The sequence below is a fragment of the Myxine glutinosa genome, chromosome 1 (assembly GCF_964187855.1).
Source record: "Myxine glutinosa chromosome 1, kmMyxGlut1.1, whole genome shotgun sequence".
NCBI lineage: Eukaryota > Metazoa > Chordata > Myxini > Myxiniformes > Myxinidae > Myxine > Myxine glutinosa.
In genome coordinates, this window is record NC_136261.1 from 385,738,276 (window position 1) to 385,748,491 (window position 10,216).

The 10,216-nt window shown below is 43.3% G+C and overlaps 1 long non-coding RNA gene across 1 annotated transcript; it reads right to left on the bottom strand.

The window, feature by feature from the left end:
* Nucleotides 1-2,720: 2,720 nt before the first annotated feature.
* On the bottom strand, nucleotides 2,721-8,260 carry LOC144889847 (uncharacterized). Its single transcript, XR_013622111.1, has 3 exons — nucleotides 8,198-8,260; nucleotides 7,447-7,528; nucleotides 2,721-2,781 (listed from the first exon to the last, which is right to left on the bottom strand). It is a non-coding gene; the product is annotated as an uncharacterized LOC144889847 (long non-coding RNA).
* Nucleotides 8,261-10,216: the final 1,956 nt, after the last annotated feature.

Here is a 10,216-nt window from a genome sequence, read left to right on the forward strand (position 1 = left end):
GGTGGAAAAGTTTCTGCCAACCCTCGACTCGGATTCTGCAACTGGACCTGCTGGATCAGCCCACGGGTCCTAAAATCCTGTTCTTCTGCTCTTTCACTCCCTCTCTCTGTTCTCTTCACCCTCTCTTTTGCTCAAGGTCATCTGCCATCAGCTTGGAAATCAGCCAACATTACCGCTTTACACTAAAAATGTGCAAAAACAGATCCCTGAAACTACAGACCAATCAGCCTGCTCCCAATCATCAGCAAGATCATGGAATTCCATTATTGCTTCTGATATTAAATAATTTCTCTTCTCCAATTGCTTGATCTGTGATCATCATTTTTGATTCAGACCACGCCAATCTAATCTGGACAGGCTGCTCCTGCTGTCTCAAAAATGAATGTAAGTCCTCAGTGCTAAACAGGAAATCAGAGCCATGTCCCTCGACATATGTCGTGCCTTCAATACGGCCGGGCACATTGCGCTGCTCACCGAACTCTCCTCTTGAGGAATCCATGACAATCTCCACGCATGGCTTTTGGACTTCCACTCTGGTCATAGTAAACCTGTGGCCCTGAATGGAATTCTCTCATCTCCCCTTCCTGTCTTGGCTTCAGTGATCGAGACAGTGTACTGGGCCCTGTGCTTTTTCTGGTCTTCATTAATGATCTATCCGACTCTCTGGGAAGTCCTCTCAATCTTTTTCTTTTTGCTGATGCTACCACCCTCTGCCGCTTCATATCTCAACCTTGAGATTGGCAGGCAGCAGCCTCTTCACTCTCTGCAGACCGGATAAAATCACAAACTCGTCAAACAAGTGGAACATGACTTTCAATCGTGACAAATCTCACACACTCACTGTGTCTATCTGAAAAGACCATCTAGAAAACCCTCCCATCTACTTCCTCAAAAATGCTCTCAAATAGGTTCTGTCACTCAAACTTTTGGGTCTCACTATCTGCCATGATGTTTCCTGGGAAAACCACATTTCCATGCTGGCCTCCAAAGGCATTCACCGACTGGGCATCCAGCGTTGTGCAATGTCCTTTCTTGGTCCGAAATCCGAAATCCTTCCTTTCCTGTCCTTCTTGGTCCCATCTGCAACTGGGCTTCTCACCACATATAAAGCATTCATCCACAGCTTGATGGACTACTGCTCTCCACTCTGGGCTGATGCTCCTACCTCACACCCAAATCAACTTCATGCTGTAGAAATCAAAGCTTTTCGAATCATTGGTATCTCCCGCGATGAAGCCCATTCTGATGGCATTTTACTAACTCACTGCAGGCACGTTGGTGGTCTTTCTGTCTTCTACAGTCTCCTCTCTGGCTGAGCTCCCCCTGCTATGTCTGTGCTCTGTTCCTCAAATAATTATTTGGGATGCGCAAGATCTGCCAGCAACCCTCTTCTGGTAAAACTTCCAAAATCATGACTCTCTGCTCACCTTCACTCTTTCACCCCTCTTTTCTCCCGCCTCTGGAACAAACTGCCACACTCTCTTCAATCCCATTCATTCTTCCAGGTCTCCAAAACAGCTGTCCACCACCATCTCTTATCTTCCCCCATCCAAAAGCTTGATCTTTTCTTCCCCCATTAAAACACCCCAAATCCACCTCTTTCAATCTCCAACTTCTTTCCTGAAATTCCTCGTAGTGTTAATTTGCTTTCTACCGTGTACCCTCCCCCCCACCCCCCCCCCCCTTCCACGACCGGCACTCTCCCTTACACCGTCCTGAAGACGTCCCTGTCCTCCACTGTTGTGTTGTGCTTGAATGCTTTCCTCTCACTCACCCCCCCTCCCTCTTGTCTCCCGCTCCCTTTATTTATTGTATGTTTTATGGGTCTATGCATGTTTTCACATGTAATGTGATCTCTCACATGAGCCTTGACTCTGCATGCAAAAAAATAAAAACAAATAAAAGAAAATAGAGTAGAATTGTACTCCGCAGCGCATCCTTTGTACTTGTTCGAAATCAGTGGGTGCTCGTCAGCAATGAAAATCCTATTCAAATTTCAAGCAAATCGGATGAAAATTGAGGATTTTATTAAATAGAAACAGATGTTGACCTTTGGCCTATGTTGACCTTTTGGCCTATGTTATTTTCATAAATAGTTGGTGGTTGAATTCAATAAGCTGACATGAAAATCCTATTCAAATTTCCAGTTAATTCGATTAAAATTGAAGATTTTAGAAATTTGAAAAGGTTGTTTACTTTTGCATATGTTGACCTTTTGGCCGATGATGTCAAAAATAGTTGGCGGTTGAATTCGGTTCGCTAATGTGCAAATCCTATTCAAAATTTCAAGTCAATCGGATGAAAATTTAGGATTTTAGAGAATTTGAAAAAAGTGATTAACCTTTGGCCTATGTTGACCTTTTGACCTCAAAATAAATAGAATTCTGTCAGTCCACCAACGCTACCATTTGGTGAAGTTTCATGAAGATCAGTTTAAAATTGTGACCTGAAGGAAAGTATAAGTGTGCGGACAGACAAACACACAAACACACAAACCGGAGTGATAGACATACTAGTCAAAAAAAAGAATTTTTGCGAAGAACCAAACAGATAGGGATGAAAACATAGTCTCCATCCACCTTTGGTGGCAGAGGTTTAAAAAAAAAATCACAGAACATAAAGGTTACTTCTTGACATTATATGTTGTGTTTAAAAAATACATCACGTACCAGATTTGGGTGTTAATCCATCATCCTCAAATTGGAGACTGCAGAAATCATTGAGCCCGATTCCACAGAAACCAGAAATGTTGTCCCGGTGCACATTTTGGGATCCGAAAATCTTTTCACAGAGACAAAGGATGTTATTCAGGAACTTTCCAAAGCTGACGAAAATACTTCCCAAAAGAGAAGAACCTGCAATCTGGACATTTTGCGGCTTCGAAAAAGAATTCATAAATTTACACAAGTCAGCATATAGCCAAGGATACAATGCTTATATTAATCACAGAAAAGTTATACATGTTATTTTCTTTACTCAGTTTGGAATGATTTGCGTTTTATTATCTTATCCAATTTGATCAAGTATCAGCCTGGTGTTGGCTTCGCGGTTAGGATGCCGGCTTGGGATCCTAGGATCCTGAGTTTGAATCCCGGTCGATCGCTGAATTAACACCAGGGGGGATGACTCAGCCTGTCATCCTTCCGAAGTCGGCAAATTGAGTACCAGCTTGCTGGGATGAATGATCCCGGTGTGTACCCCGGTTTTGAATAGGTACACCGTATCCCTGCTCACATCGTAAGAGGCGACTAAGGGTTGGTGTCAGGAAGGGCATCCGGCCATAAAAACTGCCTCAAAAAGGGAACCATGAGGTCATGGGGCCTGCAAGGCTAACCCCCGCTTTAGCGGGGAAAAATGGCCTCAAAACGTTCATCCATTCATTTTCATCCAGCAAAACGGCAAACGTATCCAGCTTGATCACTACATTTGGACTGACAGTATACGTAAGAGACAGCCACACTCACCTTTGAGCTGTGAAGCATGGCCACAAATAAATGATTTGCCAGTACGTTATCTTGATGAGCCAAAGATAAAGGGGGTAAGCTGCATCAGCCACTCTAATTCCATGTATTTGTGACAAAAATACCTGAGCAGCAAATGGATGCTATACTAATTCGAAGGTGATGTGTTAATTGATGTGTCATTTATTGATGTGATGTAATTGATGTGATGCTAATTGTATTGACCAACGTGGAGATCGGTTTCTGAGGTTTGGTACATGGAATGTAGAGACAATGACAGGGAGATCATGAGAAGTGGTGGAAGTATTGGTCAGAAGAAGAGTGGACATATGTTGTGTGCAAGAGACGAGATGGAAGGGAAGTGGTGTGAGAATGGTGAAGGGTAGGCAGGGACAGAAATACATGTTTGTGTGGCAAGGGTGCCCGGAGGGCGTGAATGGTGTTGGTGTCCTGTTTTCTGAGGAGTTTGTAGACAGTGTGGTGAGTGTGATGAGAGTGAGTGAAAGGTTGATGAAGATGAAAATGATGATTGGAAAGCTCTTGGTGAACATCATCTCAGGATATGCTCCGCAGGTTGGTCGGAGCGATGAAGAGAAGGACAAGTTCTGGTGTGCGATAGAGAAGCTGATGGAAAACGTGAAAGATGAGGAAGTTGTTGTGGTAGGAGGAGACCTAAATGGACATGTGGGAAGGAGTATGGATGGTTTTGAGGGAGTTCATGGGGGTTACGGATATGGTGTGAGAAATGGAGAAGGTGAAAGGATTTTGGAGTTTGCTGGTGGAGCTGATTTGTTGATTTGTAATACTCAGTTCCAGAAAGAGGATAATAAGCTTGTTACATACACGTCAGGTGGGTCGACGACAACCGTTGACTACCTGATGGTGCGTAGGCAAGATAGGGGGCACCTCCGGGACACAAAGGTGATCCCGGGGGAGGAGGCTGTTTCACAGCACCACTTGGTTGTCTGCGACATAAGGGTGAAAGGTGCAAGGAGAGCTCGGCGGGTGAAGTACCAACTGAGAATGAAGATGTGGAGGTTGAAAGAGGTGACAGTGAGGGAGGCATTAAAAGAGAGGCTGAGTATGGTCGAGGATGATGTGTTTGAGCTTGAAAGTGGTTGGATGTCAATGAAAGATAGTCTGTTGGGAGCCGTTGGTGAGGTATGTGGATGGACAAAAGGACCACCGAGGCACTCGGGAACATAGTGGTGGGATGACGAAGTTGGAAAGAAGATTGACGAGAAGAGGAAGAAGTTCAAGGAGTGGCAGAAGGCGAAGGGTATGGGGGCAGAAAAGGCAGAGCACGAAAGTTACAAGGCAGCCAAGAAGGCTGCAAAGAAAAAGGAAGCAAAGGCACAGGAGGCACGTAGGAAAATGTTCGGAGAACGCTTGGATTTGGAGGAGGGTCAGAGAGCGGTATTCAGGATTGCAAAGCAGAGAGCAAAAGAGAGGTGTGATGTGATGGGGGTGAGTTGTTAAAGGATGAAGTGGGACAAATCGTTGTGGACCCAGATGGAATTAAAGGAAGATGGAAGAGATATATGGAAATACTGTTGAATGCAGAGAATGAATGGGACAGCAACATAGAGAGTAACCCAGTTTTAGGACCGGCCGAGAAGATAACCGAGAAGGAAGTTGAGGAAGCGATAAAAGCAATGAAGAGTAGAAAAGCGGGAGGGCCGACGGGAGTTGTGGGAGATATGTTGAAGGCAGCGGGAAATTGGAGTGTGAAGAGAATGACAGAGATCAGCAATCTGGTGGTGAAAGAAGGCCGCATTCCAGTGGATTGGGAACTGAGTACCCTCGTCCCTCTATACAAGGGGAACGGTGACCCTTTGGGCTGTGGCTCGTATCGAGCGATAAGGTTATTGGAGCATGGAATGAAGGTATTGGAAAGGGTGTTGGAGAGGAGGATAAGGAAGAAAGTGAAGATTGACAAAATGCAGTTTGGATTTATGCCAGGAAGAGGAACGACAGACGCGCTTTTTATTGTGAGGCAGTTTCAGGAGAAGTACATGGAGAAGAGGAAGAAGTTGTTTCTTGGGTGTGTTGATGTGGAGAAAGCATTCGATAGGGTTCCACGTGAAGTAGTGACATGGGCATTGAGGAAGTTAGGAGTGGAGGAATGGATGAGCAGAGTAGTGATGGCAATGTACAAAAGAGCGTGCACAGCTGTAAGGACGAAGGACGGGAACAGTGGTGAGTTTGAGGTGAAGGTGGGAGTGCATCAGGGGTCGGTACGAAGTCCACTACTATTTGTAGCTGTGATGGAGGTGCTGGCTCGGAACATAAAGGAGGGTTTACCGTGGGAGTTGTTGTATGCAGAAAGTATGGATGGACTGAAGGAGAAGATGAACAAGTGGAAGGAATGTATGGAGACAAAAGGTCTGAAGGTGAATATCGGAAAAACGAAGTTGATGGCAAGTGGTAAAGCATGTGGTGAGGTGGAAAGAGCTGGGAAGTGGCCGTGTGTACATTGAATTCCATTCAATGTACAATGTGCGCTGAGTGGGTTCATCAAAAATGTAGTGGTTTGAGAGGGTCATTAACCAGTGTGCCAGCTACATTCAAATGTAAGGTGTGCACAGAGGGAGCTGCAGATGGAAGAAATGTGGAGTTGGATCTTGGAGACGGCATGAAGCTGGAAGGTGTGAAAACATTTTGCTACCTCGGAGACATGCTGAATGGAGAAGGCGGATCAGACTCGGCAACGGTTGCTCGAGTGAGATGTGCATGGAAGAAGTTTCGGGAACTGAGTGGCGTGCTGACGAGGAGGGGAGTGTCTTTGAAGCTGAAGGGAAAGGTGAATGCTGCATGTGTGAGAAGTGTTATGATTTATGGGAGCGAGACATGGGTAATGAACGTAGAGCAGCAACGAAGGCTGGAAAGGGTGGAAATGCGAATGGTGGATGTGTGGAGTATCGTTGAGAGAGAGGAAGACAAATGATGAATTGCAAAAGATGATGGGAATGGAGCCTGTGATGGATGCTGTGAAGAGAAACAGGTTGAGATGGTTTAGTCATGTCTTGAGGAAGGATGAAAGTGACTGGCTGAGAAGAGTGATGGAAATGAATGTAGAAGGAAGTAGAGGACGGGGAAGACCGAGAAAGACTTGGCTAAAGATGTTCGAAGAAGAAATGCGGGCAAAGGGGTTAACAAGGGGAGATGCAGAAAATAGGGCAAAATGGAGAAGATTGTCATGGGGACCGCAAGGCTAACTCCCGCTCTAGCAGGGAAAATGGGCTTAAAATGCCTGCTGTTGTTGTTGTTGTTGTATGTAATTGATGTGATGTGCATACTTTAGACAGACATCAGCATCATGCCGCATTCAGTCAGAATTGATCCTCTTGTTTAATACACACGCACATCTGAAACCTGTTTTTATTTTCCTCTCATTGCAATTGTCTCACACACATGCACCAAGGAGTCTCCACTTTGCTGGAAGTTAAACTTTTCAGGTTCAACACACTTAATCCTGTCATCTCAGAAACGTACAGACATATGTCGCTGTCTGTAGTCATGGATTAAATAAAATATAAAAATAACTTTATTTGGTTCCTTATTTTAGACGTTTAAGCCTTAAATATAGAGTGCTGCTTACATCAGTGGGATACCTGCGTTTGCTTCTGAGAACCTATCAGATAAATCCGAGGTGGGATGGGTGAGAGGCCGACTCACAGAGAACCATTCAAAGTTGCTTTCAGTTTATTCCTGGTCTTTGATTTTGTGCCAGTCACAAGTAAAAACCCCGACTCACACAGGTATGTGGTGGTGAAAGGTTACAGGAACGTGATTGCCCGCTCTGACTGAATGCCCTTCCACTTTAAATCCAAACTTAATACATTCGTGGTCGTATTTTCTGACCATGCGTTTCACCACCTTATAAAAACTCCTGAAGTTTCACCACCATCATCGGTTTTTCTTTTCAGTTGATGGTCCATGTTTGTTAAAATAAATACAGTAAAAGTAAAACACAGCAGCTTACCTTTTCGTGTGAACACGAGATGCCGGAGACGTTCTCCATGCCGGAAACACCTTCGATCAACCCAATGCAGTCAATGGCGAACCTGCAAATACCGAATCCGCGAATATCACGGATGTCATTTTCAAAAAAATCAATGCAATCACAAATCAATACAACAGCATTAATATAACTTTTTTTTCGTGAGGTAAATTTTACAAACACTCGTGAGGTAAACTAATCACCTGCCTTCTCAGGTGGGTGTGATGTCCACGGACCACGTGGTTGCACCTTCCGGCCCACTGATGGTCGCGACCCACTGGTTGAGAATCTCTGGTCGAAACGACTTTTTAGAGAAGATTCTCCAACTTTAGTTTTGGATGAAGCAGATGGGACCAACAATTTTTTCCGAACCAATTCTACATAGATTCCTCATCCATCCATCATCTTCAACCTTTATAACACCTCCTCATTTGGAGGTCACATTGGATATACAAGTTAATTATAAAACTTTCTGCCTGGTTTGTAGTTAAAAGGAAGAATGAGGTTTAACCATCGTTGCATGAAGTTTAGTGATGACGTCATATAAAACAATGCAGTAAATAAAACAAAACGAGTGAAAAACACCTCATTAAATGATCAAATACCTCAACATACATTTAATAAAAACTCGTTTACTTAAATTCATCAACGAACAGAATTTTTTTAATCTTTAAATAAACGTTTTACACATCTTTCTCAGTATAAATAATAATATGAGAATCTCCGAACAAACCTCTTCAAATGAGGTCAGATCAGATCATGTGAACCTTTGTCTCAGCTGCAGCACGAGGTTTGCAAGAATTTAACCCGGAAGTTCTTCGTAGTTGTTGAATACCACCTGCTTACGCACATCGTAAGAAGATTGTTTGTGCCACCAGCAATTTGAGTGTCACCACCACATTACAGTGCGAAAATAAAAGGAAGATTAAGCCTTCCTCTTCTTTAGGTTTACATGGTGTTTCAGAGCAACGAGACTCTATATACGCCACTTACCTCGGCTAATCACTGAAGCCGATGCCTGATGTTCCTCCACAACCACCACAGCTGAAGATCGGCTGAAGCAAATAATTACGGGAGACTTTATGTTGTTTAACCCGCTAATTTTATAAACTAGCGTGACTCGGCACGCTCCGGGTGCCTCACCACCACTGATCTGTATATACTACTGGATAGAGCATCGGCCAATAGGCTTGTACAAAGCTGTGAAGCCGGCGCGCGACAGCGGCGGCCATCTTGCCACTCGCACAAGGAGGCGCGGCCTGTGTCAGTTCCTGGCGTTTGCACAACTGTGGAATGAACTACCTCGTAACATCGCAACTGAAAGTCACTCAACAAGCTGTTTTAGAAAGAAACCTAGATATGTGCAAAATTTTCAGAATTATACTTTGTAAATATATACAAAGTGTCATTTTCCAAACTCAATGATTGACAGACAATGTATATGTTTATGTATTTGGCACGCCAATGTTCTCTTGTAATATCCTTTCGTTTTATTGTTCTTAACTCTCAATGTAATTCTTCAAATTAATGTTTATTTGTACGTTCCAGGTTAGCAGCTCGAAAACTCAATTCTGATTGATTTTTTTGCCAACCTTCCTCACAATTTCAACGCAAATTTCTTGTCCATGTTTGTGTTTTTCTCAAATAATTCTCGATTTAAGTATGAATTTAGTGTATAATCCAAATTGCTTGAGAATAAAGCATTATTATTAAAATTTACTAATTTTTCAAAGATTTTATCATCCTTGATACAATAAATTAGTCCACAATTTAAGGGCATTGTGGTCAACGCTGTTCTCACGGAATACTTTCTCCAGGATGTCTATATATGATGGTTTCAATGTTGGGTCATTTACTCATTCTATGTCAAGAATTTATCAGTTGACAACAAACAAAGTCTTCTGAAAGACAAATGAAACATAAAAAGCTTAAAGTTGGAATAAAAAGGCACCTTTTATTACAAAGCCTCAATTAATAATAATAATATTGACCGACATATGTAGTGTGCCCTTTTCAAAGAGGCTCAACAAAAGAAACAAACATTTTGTCACCAAAATCATCATTAAACAAGTGTCTTCAGTTTGTTCTTGTGGTAATGCGTTTGATTGGCGACCGCCAGGTCAGGGTTTCGACACCCTCTGTCGTGGGTATGTTTCACACTTCATCTCATTACCCAGACAGTTCTCTGGCCCGGTTTGGCAAACAGATTGCAGAAATGTGGCCTAAAGTCCCACACATTTCATTTCGCTCAGATACTGATGTAGGAGGTATGCCCAACTTCCTCTGGGAATGGTTCCACAGTGTGGGTGCCACGTTGGAGAAGGCACGACCACCAAAAGTCACCGCCACATGTTGTTTCACAGCAAGCAGGTAATCCATAGACTAGACAGCACCACAGCCGAAATGCCTGACCGAACACTGCAGTGAACAACCAGAGGATTAGCCGGAGTACTGTCACACCACCAAGCGAGCATTATCCATTCAGTTCACTCAAGACTCATTGTTGCTTCCCAGTATTCTTTCACAGAACAAATTTGCACAAAGAAACAATCCAGATCTAAACAATTATCCTGCAATATAATCCACATTTGAAGTAAAAGTGATCCACATATTCAGATGATATGGTGATAAAATGCGATGATGCACAGGATACAAAAAGCACAAAATGCTGACATTTGAAGGAGCCAAAAAGAGCAGCCTGTCAGTGCTCCATTGTCTCCCAGTTGCAAACAACAAACACAAAGAAGAGAAT